Genomic DNA, 20,455 nt, shown 5'->3' on the forward strand with positions numbered 1-20,455 from the left:
CAGTCTCGTCCGGTCCGGTTCGGGGTATCGTGATATCGATCCTTTGCTGAGGGCAGAGCAGGGTTCGTGTTTGGGTTGCTGAGTGGGCGCCGGTGGTTATGGAAACAAATAAAATGGATATAATTTTAGCTGCCAGTCGTGCTTTGTTGGTGCTTTGCAACAGTTTGTATCTGTTTGACTTGCTTGCGATATGTTTTTGTTTCTAATTGCTGTAGAAATAATACAGAAAAGTAGTATAATTTCGTTTGTTTGCTATGTGTGAAATGTAAGTAAATTTTGTTGATGAAACATCTGTCCCGTTTTAATCCAAATCTATCCTATTTTCACGTTGGAAAATTGACCAATTTCCAATTAGAACAACTAAAGCGATCGAATGGATTTTGTTTGGTGCTTTCATCAATTTCTCTTCTATTTTGTTTATTCATTTTTGTTCAACACTCTCGCTGATTCCGCTCATTCACTTTTCATTTCCCTTTTGTTCCATTTGTTCTTTACTCTGTTTGTGCTTTCGCCAGCACACGATTCGGCTTGATCGTTGTTTATTTTAATTTAATTCAATTTAGTTTTAAAATATTTATTTCATCCCCTGGGCTCTTTGCCTTCTTTTTTCGAAACTTTTAACGGTCCATCATTCGCTCGCACATATCCTTGGTGATGTATCTCTTCCAATTTGGGTTTCCAATTCCGTTCGATTTTATTAATTGCCGGTCAAAACATCACTTTCCCTCCCTGCTTTGTAAACTTTATCCTCACTATCCTCACTACGAATGATCTACCGCAAAGCAAAGCCGTGCCATTTAGTGTGCGCGTTTTTTTTTCTTTTTTGCTGCTTCTGCCCGAACCGAAAAGGCTGTATTTAATTAGTCGAGCAAACGGATCAGGGAACCGCGGAACGAGCGGGAAAACTTTCACAGCGTGAGAGCGTGAGTGAGCCGCCGGCAGGAATATTGAGCCTTGGAGCGAGCTTAAGTGAGCCAGCGAGAAAATCCACTTCCAGCTCCTTGCCGGGGCTAAAACTAAATTTGCCAATGAAAAGCTTTCCTTCAAACCCCTCGCCCCCGGGGAAGAGCTTCCATGCCATGCTTGTTGAATGAATTCTGGTGAATTTAATGAAAAGTGAAATCAGAGCCGGAGTGTCGGCTGGAAGGGAGATGAGATTTCGCCGGTTAATTGTTTCCTCCGATGATTGATGATACAACCACCGTCGCTGCCTCCCCACCGCGGGTTGCCGTCTGCTGAATCTGCGTAGATAACGGCCCTTCGCCCATTGGATGGGGCTCTCTGGCGGCAGGGGGAGCTGGGGTGAACGTAATTAGTGAATTATTTACATTTCCAGTAATTAGCAGGATTTGCTCTACACAATAGATTGATGTTTTCCATTCGAGCGAGAAGCGATAGCAGCAATCTTTCGCGACAGCAAAGCCAACCCCCGGCCAACCACCTCCAGGCGCCACCGCGTGCCTTGGTTGGACACGTTGTGATGCTGCCAGGCGGAGCGCCGGGCTGACGAGATTTTCGGGACGAGTTTCAATTAATATCTAATCAGCAACGTCGAGCACGTCAGCGCCGTGTCGCGCCGCGTCGTGTAGAATCCGTTGACGCCGTTGCGTTAATTTTAAGGGCGTAGGCGTTACAAATTGGCTCCCCACTATTAGCGGTGATTTATCTAGTTTTGGGGCAGGCTTTCTTCTTCTGTTGCTGGTGGTGGTGGTGGTGGTGTGATGCACACTACATCGGTTGACATGGAAGCGATATTTCAATTAGGCTTGAGTTGGGTTTGAAGCTTACACATATCCTTTATCGGTTTAGGAATAATCATATCAAACAGATTTCCAAGAGCTCAAATTTCAGTACCACAGAAGTGAAAATAGAATCAAACACGGATCCTTTACATACAACGCTACTAATTAATGAAATATCGTTGTGTGTAGTGTGCTCTTTGGCGCAAGAATGTTTCTCTCGATCGCTTGAAATCAGACCAAAGGAGCCGCCGCTAACGAGATGGACGAGATCATTGTGGAACACAGCCTGGAACTACCACAGACAACTAATTAGCAGCGAGCTAGTCGAAAGCTAGATATATTATGAAATTCCACGAACTTATTAACCCCTTTCCTTCGTCCTGTACACTACAAATAGAGGGACTGGATGCCTAATCTATCGACAATATTGCATATTACGGCAGGACATTACTGGCTAGCAAAGCCAGAAGCACTCGCTTTGATCTGCTTTGGGTGATTACATCCCGGGGTTAGCATTTTGTCCAATTGAAGCTTTCATCAAATCAATCAATTTACGGTGAAATTTGAGCTCCGCACCGGTTGAAGGCGTTTGTTCGGTTATTAAATATGCATCCCAACCATCAGCCGCACCTTCCCGCGCGGGCGATATGAATGCCAATGTTTCACAAAACTAAATTGACACGAAACGGATGCGGTGGGTGCAGCGGGGATGATTATTGATTATTTGTAAGGCTTCCTTCCTTTCGGTGGTCGAGGCGGTGGAGGCGAACTTAATTAAATTTCTCAATAATAATAATAATAACAATAATGAAACACGGGGAGGGAACAAGCAAAAGGGTTCTAAAGGGAGTTCAGTTTCGAGATTTCGGCTCTACGATTCTAATGGAACGCATAATCGTTTCTAAATGAGCGGAAACGAAGAATTAAATCGAAATTAGGATCATTGTGGACGGCGGCAAGCTGGTTTCGCGTACGAATGTGAGCCCAAACGGCGATGCTCAATTAAAATACACTTTAACTTTTGGAGAACTCGCTTTCGGCTGCATTTTGTTTGGATGTTTCTCTTCGCGGGAGAGCGTCATTGGGCGTCCTTGGCGTACGTTTGTTCTCATATGGCCAAATGAAGGATGATTATTAAAATCACATTAGAGAACATGCCAGCTTTGGACTGTGTAGGATAATTTAAAAAAAAACAGATTTCTTGAGTGTTCAGAATAAAGCCAAACAGCATTGGGTGATTTTTTTTAAAGTATGTTTTAATGATGTCAGTCTGAGGATTGATTCAAATGGCAAGGCAAGATTGACTGACAAAACGCTAACGGAAAACTCCGGGGTGTTGGAGAAACTTTTCCCTATCCTCAGACACCCATTCCCGGTCGATCGCCTCTTCCAGCCTTGCAGAGGCTGTTCCAGCAAGAAAGTAGCAAAGAGCATTTCCACCATTTCCACCAACAACAGCTCCAATACGGCGTTTGCGTTACTTGGGGGTGCACCACTACCACCACGATACAACACCATGTCAGCGCGATCGGACGAAAGGACACACTCAACCCGCCAGTCCACCCAGCCTTACCCCCAGCCCCAGCCCGACGACGACGCGGAAAGCGAAACTCGCCCGCTCGCTGCGAGACATTGGAAGAGATAAAATTTTAATTAAAAGCATCACGGACAAAACTGAAACATGCTTACCCCGATTTCATCGCCACCACCACTCCCTCTTTCACACCCCGTTTCGCCCGAGTGCGATTGGACAGACACGCGGATATTATTACCTACCACCCCTTACCCCTGCTTGACGACGGGTGTTGGTTGGTTGGTTGGTTGGCCGACTTTTCTAAACTTGGCGGAAAATGGCTCGCTGTGCCATTTCGCTCGGAAAAGTGTTCGGGGGCCACCGTGGAGAGCAGGAGGGTTCGAAGGAACCCCCGAAAAACTGCTGGAAATTGCATTTGTACGAAACAATGGTGTCGGAAAATGTTTCTACATTTTGCGCGCTCAAGTTTGGGAGCAAGCGGGCAAAGGGGAAGCAAGCAGACAGGCAGGCAAGTTCTTGTTTGGGGGGGGGGGGGGGGCAGACAGGGAGACTCCATCGTGCGCATCGCAGCACGCAACGGGGAATCGTATCGCTTTTATGATTTTATTTCAGCACGAAATTGAATATTCATTACAAGTAAATGTTTGGTTTTTCCGATGGTGGTGGGTGGGTGGGAATGGGTGGTGTTGGTGCCACCCAAAAACTCTAATTATATTGAGTTTAATTTTATCAATTTAGTGAACCAATTAAACTCCGATCATTTTATGGTTGTTTAAATGGTTTCGCTTAAACAAAACAAGTGCGCCCCTTTCTCGTATCAGGATTCTTCCGCTTTCTTCCGGCCCCGGGAAAAAGTGGGAGAGCCTTTCCCTCCCTGCATGGCGAGGGTGTCATAATTAGCCCGGAGCGTTCTTTCCGTTCTTTCGCGCTCGCACCATAATAATGAGCGAAAAATGATTTTTTTCCTTCAAATCGGGCTCGGGCGGGCGTGTTGCGCTCATGTACGTGCCGCGGGAAACCCGAAGCGCGGCCAGTAAACATGAAACCCTTCTCCTCCGGCGCCCTGTCAGTGCGGGAGGACAGATAATTAGTTATAAAATTATGGTAAGTGTGTATTTTCGTAGTATTTTTTGTTCTTTAATTATACGCCACGCGGGAATCTGAAACGTACGCTCCAGTGTCCTTCTCTTTCTCCCTCTCTCTCTCTGTATCCGTTTCTTTGGTGACACGCATCCTGGCTGCACAATGAGTGTGCGAAGGTTAAGTTTCCTTCATGCCGGTGGAAACTCCGGCACTTTGCTTCGCAATCCACAATATTCCCCGGCCGTGAGTGTCGCGCGAGTGTTCGTTGCTGTTGGCCCGCTTGGGCGCCCCTTACCGAGCCACGAGTGAGTTGAAGTTTATCCCCACCACACCCACCCACCCCCGGTCACCCTCAAACGAAGTACGAAACAGAGGGAACGGAACGGGGGTGAAGGACCGCAGTAAGCGAATAAGAATAACAACAGCGGCAATGGTAACAGTAGTAGTAGCAGCGCATTTAATTACGTTCCGAACTGGAGCAAAATGGACAGCATGCAGCGGGCCCCAACCAACCAACCGACCGACCGACCGACCGACCGTTCGCAAATGGGAAGGATGCTGAAGAAAACATCCGTCCGTGCCCCTCGCCCCTGGTACCTTTCACTTTGCGTGAGTTTTCTTCGGGCACGGGCAGCCCCGGGAAGAAAATGGTCCCGTTTGCGCAAACGGCAGCCCGGTGAGACGCAAAGAAAGCTGCGGGACGACGTTTGCGCAACCCAACGTTTGGCGCTCACCTCGATGAGAGCGCGTTGGAAAATGGACACCCGCTTGCCTTTCTCGCTCGCACTCAAACGGGTCGGGTGGGGCTGGAGCTGAGGCTAGCAGTGGGCAGGGAAAACCGTTTCGGTCGGAACGTGGGTTTGACAAGTTGGCGTGAAAATAATTAACGGAAAAATAATTGGATTCATTAAAGTTGCAAAGTTGTGTATTTTCAAACGGGAGGCGAGCTGAGGAAGCGGTGAGGGGTGGGAAGGGGGAGGGTGGATGTCAGGGAAAAAGAGTCATCTTGGGGTTGGCGTTTGTTGGAGGGTGTCATTCTCTCTCTCATTCGTTCTCCCCCTCTTGACGGTAGAGTGACCGCTTGTCCCGAAACTGGCCTGTTTGTGATTATTAGTAGGAATATGTATGTAGGAAGCCCAAACCCAACGAGCTCGCTCATATCGTTATCACCATTTTCCCAGCTGTGCGGTTAAGAGGCAGGGGGATAAGGTGTTTTTTGGTGGGTAGAAGAAGGTGCACGGGGTTGATACCTTTCTCTAGCGCAGCAGGGACGGTGTCTTGTTCGGTGTTGATATGGCGAAACAGTAGCGCAAACGTGCATTTAATTAGCTGCACCACACGCCGCAGTAACACATGGCCCTGATTGGAAGTGTGACACAACAGAGCTTGGAGCGGGGTGTCACAACAAATGTTTTCTCTTACTCAATGTTGTTTAACTGCTTTATTATTTCATTAAAAAACAATATTTTATACACTTTACTGAAGCTGTTTATTGTCCTACATTATTCAAGCAAATGTGTAGATAATCGAAATAAGTGGAAGAAGACATTCCACGCATAATAAACTCCACCTCGAATAGATTGAACACCTCGTGCAGGGGGATAAGAGCGAACATCTGACATCTCGCCAGACTCGCCAGACATCAGCTGAGATGCGACTCGACCGGGATGCTTCTTCTCCCGGTGAGTTGCAAGCGTGACATGCTGCACGGTAAGGAGCAAGTAAGGATGGTGGTTACAACCCCAGGGGGGGGGAGAGGAGGTTGCGAATAAGATAAACGCCAAGGCGCGATTGCCTCGCCTCGGTGTAAAGCAGCAGTTAATTAGGACTTGAAAAATTAATGAACATTGCTGCTGCTGCTGCCGTTTCCTCGCGGAGTGTCTTCCATCGCACTCCCCCCTTCCTCACACACATACACACTCAGCATAAACTGATTTGCTTGTGTCGTTTGTGTTGTGTGCTTGCGTTTCGTTTCCTGCTCCTTGTATACACATACACACGGTTGCAACAGCTGGTGAAGCTGCTGTGGTTCGCTTACACTTCTCCCCCTAGAAGATGGTGTCTAACGGTATGGTATGCTGTTTCGAGTGCATCCGATCTGCCGAGTAGAGAGCTTGCGTGTGTGTGTGAGTGTGTGTGTGTTGTGTTGTTACGACCAAAGTGTTTGATTTTATTTTTAAAAAAGGGCGCAAGAAAGGGACACAACAAAACCGAAAAACACATACACGCGCACACACACACCTTCGCATGCGGGCGGGGGCGAAGAGGCGCAAACACGCGCGGCCCGCGCAGCATAAAAGGAAGCGAGCTGGGAAGCGGTTTTAATTGGAAGAGTTGGATTTTTAATTAATAAATAAATGCCATGCAATTTACATGTGCGCGGGGGCGTGAGAGCTTCAACAGAGCAATGGGGTGGGGAGCAACGGGAAGCCCGGTACCCGGGGCTGTGTGCAATGTTGCCAATGTTGTTTACTCCCCCTCTGCTCTTTGGCCGCCGCACACTACGGCCGTCGGCCGGTTTGTCGATCACGATCGGATTCGCGTTCGTGCGCATAAAAGGGAGCAAAAGTCGCATCGAACGAAAGGGGAGGGTGTGAATGTTTTTGCCCATTTTCCTCAGAGCTGCCCTGCCGACCTGCCGTGACGGGATGAGATGTTTGGGGGCTGCATCATTAAAACTTCAATTATAGTTGAATTAAAATGTTTAAAATTAATTCCAATGTCTGTGTTTCTTCCGCAGAAATTCCGCATTATTCGGCCAGCCATCTCTGCGGGTGCGTGCCGGGCAGCTAAGGTAAGAAGCGGTATTGCAATCCTACAGATTCATTTATTATGGATGATCTTACATTTTCGGTGAGGAGGTGCTAGTGAAATATTCAGCAGCACTGCACTGCATCCAATTAAGGCCCTATTTTACCTCCCTCTTGCTGGGTGTAATTAAACAAAATCTTGCTCCTCTCCGTCCCTTTGCTGCAATAATCATTACCCGGTTCCATTTTCAAAGATATCCTTTTTCCACATCAAAGGACTCCAAACAGCGTCTCCCAAAAACAGAGCTAAAAGCGGGACACAAGATTGGCCCAACTCCCATGTACTTGTGTGTGTGTGTGTGTGTGCAGGCCCACTGCATACGATCGACTTCTTGGCAGCGTCTCAAACGGGGCGCGCTCCGTCTACCGAGCCAGGTTGGCCGTGAAGGAGAGAAGGAAAATGAAAGCAGGCAAGATTTAATTTCCCTCCGCGCTGCCGTGGTCTTCCCTGCTGCCGTGTTCAAATTCAGTGCCAATTAACTCCATATGGTGGAAGGGTTGAAACTCCTCAAAGAATGTTTTCGTATGTGTGCACGTGTGTGTGTGTATTCTCCATTTTTCCTGCAGCTGAGAGGGAAAAAAACCAAGCACGCATAAGAACTCTACTCAAATCTGCCCCCTTTTCTTCCCTTCAATCCCGCTTCGAGAGGGAAATTTCCCCGTCGGCTGCAAGATTAGCTTCAATCTGGAAAAAGTCCTCACGCTCTTCCGGCAAACGGGGGGCGCTTGCCATAATCCTTTCCTTTTACCTTTCGCTTTCCATGCAACGAGCGGCTTCCTCGCTGTGTGTGTGTGTGTAAGATTACGACAATAATTTAAGCGAAACAAAAGAAAGCAAAAAAACCCTCACTCAATGTGTGCGCTTCGCTATGGATGTGTGCGAGCGTTGAGTGAAAGATTCTATATTTTAATTTAAATTAATTAAGTTTTTCAAAAAATTCTCCCGCTCGTCAGGATTGTGTGCTGTGTGCGAGCAGACAGTGCGATGGTACGGGGTGCATGTGTATGTGTGTGTGTGTGTGTAGAGGTAATGCCAGCCGCGAGGGAAATTTTAATCGTTCCAAGCACCGTATGTGCCGATGTAAGAGTTTGAAGCTGGAGAGGATCTTACTAAATTAAAGCAATTGTTGTCGTTGCTGTTGCTGCAGTCATATGGAAAGGTATGGGCGTGTGCGAGGAGATTTCCTTTGGTGGAAAAATCGAGCAGCTTCTAACTGGTTTTTCCTTTTCTTTTTTTGAAAGCGTAAAGGGAAATGAAAAGTGTGTAGAATAAACTGCAAATAATGACAAAAATACAGCAACAAGAGAGGATGATTTACGTTATTTTATTCCTTATTGCTTTATAATAATCCTTAAATGTTTTTAATATTATAAGAGCTACTTTTCCTTTACCAATTAAGGTTAATCTTGGCGGAAAACCCGTACACATTTCCACGATTAGCTGAACCATTTAGGCCATACACACGCAGAAGTAGATTTGCGGTGAAATAGCGTCTTTGATGAAAAGATATAAACACAAGCAGAAGGAGCGTTGTGACATTGTCACCAAACTCTTTCTACCCGCAGCACAACTGTTCCCTTTCCACTTGCACTTCTTCCGCGTTTTAATTTCCTCCCTGCTGGTTCAATTTAGCTCTTCCTTGCCCCTGTCATTAACCTACCCCAACGCGTACAAATCCTTCCAATCTTATCTAGCTCAAAGCCGTTCCTAGCCACTGCCAGTAATCAACCCATGTGGCACACGTAGCCCGGTGGTTTATCCGTGGGTAATGAGTAAAAAATAAAACGCACACACACACGCACGGGCACACAGAAAGACGCTAAAACTCTCAAAAGGCTTCAAAGCATTAAACGGATTAGGGAAGAAAGTTGTGCAATTTTTGGGTATTTTTTTTTGTTAGGTTTCTCTCCCTCACGGCAGAGTGTCGGTAAATTGCTTACTTACCATGGAAGATGGGTGAATTCCTTTCCCGCTTCCCTCGGGCGTGGTGGAAGCGTTCGGGAGGATGAAGAATTTTTACGGCAAACCGGAAACTTTGCCTCGGAAACGAATCCTTACTGCTTGGAAGGAGATGCTTCCAAGAAAGTGTGGTGAGAGTGAAGGGAAATTAAAATTGTCTCCTCTCTTCTACCCGGCGCTGGTGTGGGGTTTGGTCTAGTTCGCGCGATATGCATACAATCCCCACCCCGTACAATCTCCTAACCTGTGGACAAATACTAACGGGGAATAGGAAGAAAGGGCTAATAATATCAATTAACTGAGCAGATGGTTTTCGTTGTGGAAACAATTACATTTTTTTTGTTGTTGCTTCCATTTGGGGACGTTTAAAAGAAGTTTGATAACGGCAAAAACACAGTGCAGAGGGTTGGAGTTTATTAGCGAAAGAGTTGATAAGTGAGTAATATATGCGTTGTATTCGCCTGCTTAGATACAGGACTTGGTAAAGCAACACTTTAGTACTGCTCTTTGTATAAAATAGGGTTGTGTTAGTTATTAGTAAAAGACCCATCAACATGACTCACTCTTTTCCCATTTCCTAGAATCAAAATGTGCCACCCGAAGCTGAAAGTAGCTTTCAAGCGGCTTCGTCAGTTTCGTCACCGGCAAATGCTAAATTGTTAATTAATTTCACTTCCAGCTTCTTTCCCCGAATCGAGCACCATTCCGGTAATTGAAAAAGAAAATCCGGCCCGGGCAAAACTAGCAAAACGAAACACCGAAAAACTGTAACCATCGAAACTGACTCCCGACTCCAGCATCACCTCGCTTTGCTGGTGTAGATACACGGACACTTTCCAATCACGCCTGTTTTCCCTCCCGTACCGTACCGTACCCGTGTTAGCGATACAAATGGACCTCACGCTCAATATGATAAATGGATCTTTCTCCTTGATGCATCGCTCTCTCGTTCGTTCCTCCGTTTTTTGGACACCCGGGCGATGGCTTTTGTGGGGTGGGGGATGCTGCTACTGAAGAAGCCATCCACCTAACAGCACAGAGACTCCAGAGCTTCCAGCATGATTAGATTGTGGATGGGTGAGAAAACCGTTTTACCGCCACCCCGCCTCTTCGTTTGTGTTTTTTGGGCCCCTGTTTCTTCCCCACCAGCAAGCAATCTTCCGGTATTTATCGAATTCGTTCAACCCGAACTCATTTCAATTAAGATCAATTGTTTCTTACTAATTCGGTTTTCGTACACGAAAACGGCAATGAGAGTCAGTCCTGTTTGGAGTTTGGGTTCGTCGCCAACGTCCAAACGTCTCTTTGCGTCGGCTGGTTGTTGGTGGTGTTGGTGGTGGTTCGCCTACTCCATCGCTCACTCCGAAATTCTGCACGTTTTATAGTAAAATTCCATCAATCATCCCCCTGGCCATTCCCACCGCGTCCTCTCTTGCCCGTCGCTATGTCGCTCCCCAATCAATTGCGGTTCGGAGCCGGAATCAAATGACTCAAGCCTTTGTTACCACCACATCCACACAGACCATGTCTAGTGCTCCGGAGCGTCAGCCGACCGGTTTGTCGCATCTCGAGGGCAATCAAGCAGGGACACCCCCGCTACCCACACAGACACAAAGCCTGCTTCTTTTCTGCTGGAGCTGGAATGGTTTCGCGTTTTTGTTTACTTATTTTCTAATTAACATCCGTCCCTCAATCAAATCTTGCCCTCGCCCTTGTGTGTCGCCCCGTTTTCCCGCGGGCGAGCGAGTGAAACGGAAAGCAACGATAGCGGGAAAACCCCTGCAGCCAAACGTGCGCCGTTCGTTCGTTCGTTCGTTCGTTCGTTAGGTTCGCCTCGTACCGACAAAAAGGATGTGCTGGAGCGAAGGAGCGAAGGAGAGCGAGCAAGCGAGGACGAGAACAAGGACGAAATGTGCGTCCTCCCCTCACCCAAACTCTTGCCATTGCTTTTTTGTGTCTTTGGGTCCCCTTTGGCACAATTCAATTAGCGCTAAGACGCGAATGGAGCCGCTGAGCGGAGGATACGGTGGAGCGCAGATCTTCTAGAAAATTGGCTGCATTTGGAAGGAGGGAACGTTCCTGCCGTTTCCCAAACTCTTGCTGGGTGGATGTGTTTGTATGTGTGTGTGTGTGTGTGTGTGTGATAGCTCGGTAGTATCATCAGCATTCGATAGCTTTCTCGCGTTCTCAATTACATTATCCGCGCGTTCTAATCGTGCGATTAGTGGCCCTTGAAACGACGTGTTTTCCTGCGACGAGGTTTCGAGCGGTGCTAGGCGGGCTTGATGTTTGATTATTCGAGTAATTGGAATATTTTTGGAAAATGATCAATTCCGAATAATTAGTTTAGGGGGAGTACGAAATATGAAATGAGCTTTTTAGCAATTTTTACTTCAATTTTATCAATAACTGATAAAATAGCAGAAACTAATATTGATTATTTTACAAACTCACACACACGAACATATCAATATCAACTGAAAACAGTGCTTCACACAGCAGGAAACTCAAAAACATTTAACGAATTCTCCTTTATCCAGTGTGTGGAAACGGGGGTTTCCCCATCTAAACGGTGTCCTCGCGTGAAACCGTCCCGAAAGGAAACCGATTAGATTTTTCGTTCTTTTCTCTAGCAAAAAATCGAAAAAAAGAAAGGCAATCCAACATCCAACGACACTGAGCGTCAGCAGCACCGGCACCGATTTTCCTTCTTCCTGCAATATTCTCACTCCTTTCATCCGCACCCAACCCACTTGCGCGAACTTTCGCCAACGGTTGGAGCTGCACAGTGCCACATCCTAAGGAACGTTTCCACATGCTTCTCTCTCTCTCTCACTCTCTTAAAAGATTCGCACTCTCTCGCCCTCCTTCTCATCGACCACCCCAACGCCGTGACATCGTCCCGCACACCGCACAATAATGATAATTAAATTTTAATTAAAAATTTATGTCATTTTAACAAGAAGCTTATTAAAAATTGAAGGGTTGAATTAAAATTTTCTAATTAATGGTATGGCTCGTCGTTCCCCCCCCCCCCCCCCCCTACCGAATCAGCAATGGAACGAGGCTGTGGGGATGGCAGATACACTCACCATCTTCCCTTCCTCCACCACCACCCACCCAATCCGAAGCCGTCCGCCCGGCTAAAGGGGTGGTTGCCATTTTTATCCTTTGGTGCAGCCGAAATTTCCCTGGCCCGGCTAATGGGATGTTGTTGATTGAAATGGGATGCTGCCCGGGATGCGTGGGAGGGAGGGGGGAAGGGTGTTGGGATGGTAGATGGGGCTGAAATGAAGCAAAAGTTTCCTGCTCGTGTTACGAACGCGTAATGAACGAACTCGATGGGTGGGTGGAAGGAGGAGAGTGGGATCTGGTAGAGCGCGTGTCCTTTTTTCACGGTGTCAAATGCGCGCTCGAAGCGTTACAGTGTGCTACAATTTTCGTCAAAGTGTTACAATCAAGTCGCTTTTTATTTAGAGAAGGATAAAAAATGTAGAATATCTTGCTCTTTTCTGGATTACATCTATTTAGTATTTCTTTGCAGTTGTCTATAAACGTCTTTTATTTTACTATTGCTTAAGGGCAAAATAGTAGTAGACGTTCGTAAAGGAAAAGATAGCACAAACACACAGAGTGAATTGCTAGAAACGATCGAGAAAACCCGTTCCCATGTTGGCTGCAACACCGGGTTGAACGGTTGCAATTAAATTCTGTACAAACATAAATATTGCAATCATTACTCCCATCTCGAGAGCTTCTTCTCTTCGGTGGATAGGACACCTACATCATGTGTGTGAGTGGGTCCGTTTCTGTGTACCAACCGTTCGCCTATTCGCCGGGCGTGTGTGTGCCCGCTGCGCTCGCTCCTTGTGCCTTGTGCATTTGCGCCTGTTTCAATCGGTGTTTCGATTTCGATCCTTCGACCGTCAAAGGTCGCTCCACTCACACACACATACACACACACCGTTCCCACCCGCTCATTCCGTACGAGGGAGGGAGGACTTGTAAATGACTGAACCTCCACTGGACTGGACTTTGGCGGGCCAAGGCAAAGCAGGCGATCAGGAAAGGGACGAGGAAGACACGCTGTCTGCACTTCCGATTTTCCCTCGCTAGGATTTTCTTTCAGGATGCGGAGAGGAGGCGGCGAGCGAAAGGGAAGGAAGAGAGAAGGAAAGCGGCAACTCTAATCGCTTTCCAGTCGCGTTTTCCCGCTGCACAGTTTTCCTTTTACTGGCAAATGGATGGTTTTCGGTGGGAGAGACGAGGTGGAAATCGGAAAGAGAGAGAGAGTGAGCGAGAGAGAACGGGCTGAATGATGGAATGTTGACCGGTGTAGGGGGAATGGGTGATTTTCCGGCCAGCCAGTACCGTAAATGGTGGAAAAGGCCGGGGGTGGCCAAGGGAAAAGTCCTTTTCGGGTGGTGGTCCAGGGATCGTTCGAAGTTCGTTCATTACGGTGTCGGTGTTGGAGAATTAGGATGCAAGGACGCAGACCGGCTTCTAATGGGGTGTACGGGTGTTTGTGTGTGTGTGTGTACCCACAGGAGGGGTGAGTTTTAGTGCGAAGGGAGAAGGCTAGAGCGAAACAGCGGATGCCGGAGCGGGTTCGGAAAGGAGTCGAAGAATGTTTTATTAATTTGAAGTAAGCGCGGTCTGAGTGCGTGTGTGTGTCTACAGGGTAGGGGAAGCTTCTTACTGGGGAGAACGGAATACGTGCCCGGACCCATTTCCCCGGGTGGTGGGGGGTGGTGCGTCGTTTTGGTGGTAATTGGGTGTTTGTAGACATTTCGGGACCCTACCACCATTCTACCTTGGACCGGGATTGCCGTGGGGGGGGAGTTCGAATTTCGATCGAATGCCGGACCAAGAATGTTCCGCTTACCAGGCGCGAACTTTTGTGCACCATTAGGACATCCACCCCACTGGGGTGGTTGAGTTGGTAGTGGTAGTGGGGGTGATTGTTTTCCTGCCATTTCTATGGCAACTATAGCAACAGCGACAGCGTAGCCGTAGTGTTTATGTTCAGGCAAGATCAAGACAAAGCAGTGAGGAAACGCTCCCCAGCAAATGGGTAAAAGCAACGACACGAGAGAGAGAGAGAGAGAGAGAGCGCGCGCAACGAAGATATCTTAAATTTCCACGCGGTTTTTATTTGTTTTTCGCTTTTTTCTTACTTCTAATGACGGCATTAGCGACAGCACAACGCGACGCACCGTGGAAAGGGCAAACGCCGTACGAAAGAAGAGTGAGTGAGAGAGAGAAAGAGAGAGCTTACACTGGAGAGCAATGGGGAATGGAATTCGGTTTGCCGTCGTGTGAAAGAATGAGCGAGAGAGGGATTCGTTGCTTCTCGCTTGCACCACCTTGCACGCACGCACTCTCCGCGGTTGTCGTTGGCAACGGCCGGTACCAAACGGTGAGCGAGCGAGAGAGCCCGACGGTTCGAGACGAGTTTTACGCTCACCCGGCTCTCAGTTCACTCGCAGCCACGGTCGTGCAAAGACGTTTCTGCCCTCGGGAGGAGTGCCGCGCGTTTGTCCGCTTTCGAATACATCCAACGCATACGTTTGTCGTGTGTGTAGCCCAAAGTAACCGTCGGTTTAGGTTTTTGGTGGTCTTCTGCTCCGCCAACATCATTCAGCTCCGGTAGGTGTTCCCGTGTGCGTTCGGTGGTGCTGTATCGTTAGTTTTTGAGGCAAATTCAGCATTCGTTTTATTCCGGTGTGCTTGTGTGCCGACAGAAATCGAAACAGAAATTCTTCCGCTGGTGGTTGTGGATAACGGGTCAGAGCGGCGTGCTTCCAGACCAATGATCCCCGTGTGCTTTGTGTGTGGAAGCACTGTAACAAAACAAATAGAGAGTGTTGGTGTCGGTTTCGTACGGCGCAAAACAAAGGCTAATATAGAACATCTAAAGTTCTGCCTTTAATGCTGTTGGTGACTACTGTGTTGTGGCTGTGCTGTTGCTAGTGTTACCCTTTTGTAAACGGTCCCCAAGTCGTATTAGAAGTCCATCTTACGGTTGCTTTTAAATGTCTTCCCTAGTTTTGTGATACCCTGTGCTTATTGCTTTTGCTCAAATTTCTTACCCCAAAGAAAGAATGAAACAAAAAAAACAACAAGCGAATCAACAGAAGAACCACGCAGAGTGATTAACGGTTGAAGCGGACGATGATGATGAGTTGTGCGAACAAATCGACCGAACACACGACGGTCTGCTGCGATATCTGTTGTGACTCTGTGTCTGTGTGCGAGAGAAAGAGAGAGAGAGAGAGAAGCATCCTGGCCTGTGTGCTGTACCTGAGCAAAAGAGAAAGAACGAATCCGTGGCCTCCCTTTTTTGCTGCTCTCCGTTGCCCTTTTCCGTTTTCGCACACACATCGAAAGCGAGTCCTTCTTCGTCCCTGCGTGTTTCCTGTGTGTTTGAGTGTGTGCGGGGAGAGTGGTGCGCTTGAAAGTGTGTGCGTGCGTGCGTGCGTGTGTATGTGCGGCGAGTCTCTGTCCCTTCACGAAGACGCCGTGTCGGAGTTTTGTGAGTTCGCGCGCTCGTTTTTCTCGCGCGCTCGGATCGCAATGCCTCCTCACAAGATCAAAATGGCACACAAAAGACGGCAACAAAAAAAAAACGCTCACACCAAGAACGAACCAAGACAAATCTCAGAGAAAATAGCAGAGAAAAGAAGAGCAGACCGCGGGAGCAGCAGCACCAAGCAGCAGCACCAAGCAGCAGCAGCAGCAGGCAAACCGAGCAGACACAAAAAAATGGCAAACGTGCTGCTGCACAATTTGTTATGCGAAAGGGGTACACGACACAAGGGGAAAGCGGGAAGGGTGAAGCGAAGGGTGACGGGATGAAAAGCCGGTACGAAGGGTGGGAAACGTCGTCGGAGATGGAAACGCGCGCGCACACAAGCACAAGAAAAGAGAGAGAGAAAGAGAGCGAGAGGAAGAAGACGCGAGTGAAAAAACCAAAATGCTTTAATTAATTTAATTAAAATCCTCACTCATTACTGCTGCTGCTGCTGGTGCTGTTGCTGCTGTTGGTTGCCGGCTGTTTTGTGATACGGGATGCTGTTCCTACGTTTATGTGTGTGTGTATGTTTGTGTGTCTGCTATCTGTCTGGTGCTATGTGCGGTCTTGTGTGTGTGTGTTTTTTTGCTGTTGTTGTTTTGTTGTATTTGAGGCAACGACGGCAGGCTTCTGTTTGACATCGAATTTGTTCATTTTCTTCTGCTTTTTCGATAGAACCATTTAGCCCTCTCTTTCTCTCTGCCCAGTGTGTGTGTGTGTGTGTGAAAGTTGTGTAGAAAATGATGGTGATGATGATACTGATGATGATGAATGTCTCTAATTCGCGCCGCGACGAGCTGGCGCATGTGTTCCTCCCCATAAACCCCCCTTTGCGGTAGAAGAAAAAAACAGCCTAATCCATCTTAATTTCCCCATCGCCAAAAAAAAAAAAGATCGTTCACTTTTATTGGCCATGTTTTACACATCCTTTTTCGAGGGGGGTTTGATTGGGTGGGAGACGCGAAATGCGATTGCACTTTGCGTGGAGAGTGTAAATGATAATTAAAAGAACGACGCTGCTTTTTTTTGCATACAGTAGGCCACTGTTCTGGCTTGATTTCTTTCGCACTTTCTTCTTTTCCGCCTTATCCCCTCGGCGGTGACACCATCACTCTTCCGTAGATTGGAATGGGGGAGAGGGCGAGTGTGTTTGATTTGGTGGTGTGACGCGCGATTAAAGTAGGCCATTTAGAAAATTAATATTTTCATCATTTTGAAACGGGGATTGTTTTCTCTCTCGTGTGGTTTGGTGTTTGCCGTGTGTTTGTGTGTGGGTGTGTGTTCATTAAAGAGAGTGATCCGCGTGAGTCAGCCGGCCAGCGTGCTGAATGATTTATTTTGTTCTTGCTTGGTCGGGGAGGGCCTTTCCCTCTTCATCCCATTAATTGCTTGCCGATAACGATCTATACGAAAGTGGCTGTCTGTGTGTGTGTGTGTGTGTGTGTGTGTGTGTGTGTGTGTGTGTGTGTGATAATCTCTTGTTGGTGTGGTGTGTTTTTGTTACTTCCCTTGTGTGTACATGCGTGCGTCTGTGCTCTATGCTCGCTCGAGACGCTTACACATTCCCTTTAATTGGGGATAGGAAAAACGAATTCCAGTACCATCGTGTGTGTGTGTGTGGTGTGATAAGAAAAAAAGAAAAGAAAATTCGACTCGATGTTCCATGGCTCCGACAAAGACAAAAACAAAAACAAAACAACACTCCTGTGCATATATAAAAAAAGTTTTTTTTTCGAAAACCAATCTCGGCGTTGGAATTGAAGTGCGCCCTAAGTCGTGTGCCGCCGTCATGCCTCCTCTCTCTATCTCTCCTTCTCTTCCCTTCTCTCTGTGTCTCTTTTTTTTCGTGAATGTGTGCGTGTTTTCCCGACACTCCGTCAGCTCGTATTGAGAAGCGCGCAAGTCGAGGGGGGGGGCCGGCTTGGGAGGAAAATCCATTCGCTAATTGGCCATTTCTCTCCTTTAGCTAACAACATTGCTCATACACACTAACGAGCGTCCCCCCACACATCCACCCCCTACTCCCTTCTCGTATGTTTGTGCGCGGAAGAAAGGTTTCGCGGTGGCGGTTACTTTGGATTGTGTGTGCTCTGTGGCTCTGTGCCGTGTGCGCCGATTCGGTATATTGTGTGCCGGGATATGGAATATGTGTGTGTGTGTATGTGTATGTGTGCGGTAGAGTTTGATGACGATTGCTTTTGTGGCCAGCGGAAAGGAGGCGGCTGGAGGGTTTGTTTGTTGGAAAGATGCATTTTTATTACAGCAAAGGGGGAGTGCACGCGCGTAATCGATAAAAAGGGCACTCACATTTGATTGTGTGGGGGCCTACGCGATTGGAATGTAATTTGACCCAGACGAAGGGAGGAAGTGCGTATGCTTAAAATTACAGATTAAATAGCATTATTATTCAGTTGAATACCTCTCAGAAATGTGTAGAGTATTGAATTGTGCTTAAATGTGATGTGCATTTAAACGAATGCGAGTGTCAAAATTCAAAATGAAACGTTCTTGTGCATTAATTCAATTTATAGTTCTTGAATAATCCGCAAGTAAAAGATGTAATTAGATATAAATCCTACCATCATTTGCGTCGAAAATAAATATTGCATTAAACCTAATCCTTTTCCAATTATTTCTACCATCACCCTTGCACCGCTTCCGTTGGTGCGTTTCCCGACGGCTGTTGTGCACGCGGTCGGTCTCAGTAACTACGAGAAACGTCCAACAACACCGTTTCTATCAACAGCCCCTTTCCGTACCTTACCCTTGCTAACTGCAATAGCAAGGCAAACCCTACCATTCGCTCACACCTGGTGTGCAATGCTTCCAATACAATCGCAACCACTCGCTCGCACACTATGAAACGCAATAAAAAGGACAACATGAACGGTTTGTCTACACATTCCAACAGCAGCATAGAAACACAAATGCGCGCGCTATCGAGCAACATGCTTCTCATCTCACCGTGTGAGAGTCGATGCTCTCGGTACTTGTGTGAGAAAGAGCAAATGCGTTAATTCTTCCTCTCTCTCTCTCACTCACTGATACATTCACTCATTGTGGGCAAGCCAAGAGAGAGAGAGAGAGAGAGTGCAATCAAACTGAGTTACCGTATTTAGTGAGACGCAGTGAGCTTGCGTTTGTTGGGCGCGTGAGATGAACTTGTCTCTCACTTCTCGCCACACCAGCGCAGGGCGCACAATCGACGCATTCTGTTTCGCCGTTTTCCCGTTCTGGCTGATGGGGAATAGCCCCCGTCTCCACCATCGCACCCACATTGCACCACCCATCACACACACACACCGCGGCGGTGCGTGCGTATAGGGCCACGCGGTTTTTTGGGAAAACTCGTCAGCACGAACGCTGGCTGTTGACGTTTCAGTTGCCGTACGACAACGAACGCAAACGCATCAGCTTTTCGGGATCCTGGCGGTGTTGGCAGCAGTTTTGGGAAATTTCTTCAAACACACGTCGCCGTCGTCGTCGTCGTCGTAGCTCGTAAGGACATTCGACCCATCAGGCATCCTTTATTTTCTGGGGGTTTTTGGGGATTTTCCCTTCATTTTATTAGTTGCCTACCTGGTCGGGAATTTCTTTAATTCAATTATTTTATTGCTCATTTGTGAGGCAAAACGGTAAAGCCAATAAATCGGTCCCTCATTAATGGGGTACCAAACGTTTGGTGATAAGTTTTATAGTGCTCTGCATCCTTGGAAACAATAAAATCAGAAACGGGCACAGCATGTGATGGAGGAGGACGCCGAGGCGTTGAAAATGGAATATTTTTCGGGCTTTTGTTTTTATCCCAACGCGCTCCTCTTATCGGCAAACACGGCTGCACGGCAATGCAGTTCGGATAGTTTTGGAGTTGAGTCGTTTCCAAAATTTTATTTTCTCTTTGCGTTCTTGCCACCATTTGCGTCCGCGTCATATCGTAGACGAGGGGACGGTTTTTTAATGTCCCTTCAACATATTTATTTATCTTCTTTTATTTCCACTCCTTCGCAGCGCTTGTTGTAGTTCACGAACACCGAAAGATCGTTTTTATCCCCTTCACTTTGTCTACCTCTTTTACCCCCTGGTACTAATTGTGTGTATTTTCTTTTAAACCTTTCTTCTCGTCTTTGTCATCCCGCTTCCAGGAAAAAGAGAACGTCGTCGATCACTCTTCCAGCAACCCAAAGAGGCTATTTGTTGCTTGCTTGTGCTTGTGTGACGACGTCGCTTGGGCATCGAAAAATCGTCACCAACTGTCTCGCCTGCAAGTGCAAGAAAGTGTGTGCAAGTGCAGTGAAAGAGGCGGCAAACAGTGCTTCTTAATGTGTGTGATTAGGTGTGTGGTTGTGTCGTGTCTCAGAAAGCAATTGCGTGGTGACGTAAAGTGTAAAGTGTGAAATTGTGCAAAAGAAATAAAGTTATATTTGCAAACGTCTGGTCGTTAATTGTGGTGTCGGAAGCGCGACAAGTGAAGGTGTTGGTGAAATTGGTGTCTATTTTTGTGTGAAACTGTGGCAAAACGTCCATGTGCAATGTTGGTGTAATATGTGTACACAGATCTGCTGTTGGAAAATAGTTTAACAAGCAAACCCATTACAAAGATCGATTAAAACTAGCTCTAAATGCTTAACGTATTTTACCCACTGACGCTGAACGATAGTTAAATGCTCGTCTGGTTCATTCGAGCAAACATTCTCACGTTCCAATACAAACGACAGATTTCCGATTGCTGTAAGTACTACTGTTTAATTAAAA

General features: G+C 47.2%; 1 protein-coding gene across 4 annotated transcripts in view; it reads left to right on the forward strand.

The window, feature by feature from the left end:
* Positions 1-20,455, forward strand: part of LOC121595897 (LIM domain transcription factor LMO4) — a 166,735-nt gene that overhangs the window by 118,412 nt on the left and 27,868 nt on the right. The window contains exons 6-7 of one of the 4 annotated variants that reach the window (XM_041920283.1): positions 7,100-7,153; positions 19,846-20,431. The gene's annotated coding sequence lies outside the window, so the exon portion shown is untranslated. Of the gene's footprint in view, positions 1-7,099; positions 7,154-14,610; positions 14,779-18,876; positions 19,202-19,845; positions 20,432-20,455 lie in introns of those variants that run through there. The other 3 variants (XM_041920282.1, XM_041920284.1, XM_041920285.1) reach the window with 3 other exon arrangements.

Source organism: Anopheles merus, chromosome 3R, assembly GCF_017562075.2.
Source record: "Anopheles merus strain MAF chromosome 3R, AmerM5.1, whole genome shotgun sequence".
Classification (NCBI taxonomy): Eukaryota; Metazoa; Arthropoda; class Insecta; order Diptera; family Culicidae; genus Anopheles; species Anopheles merus.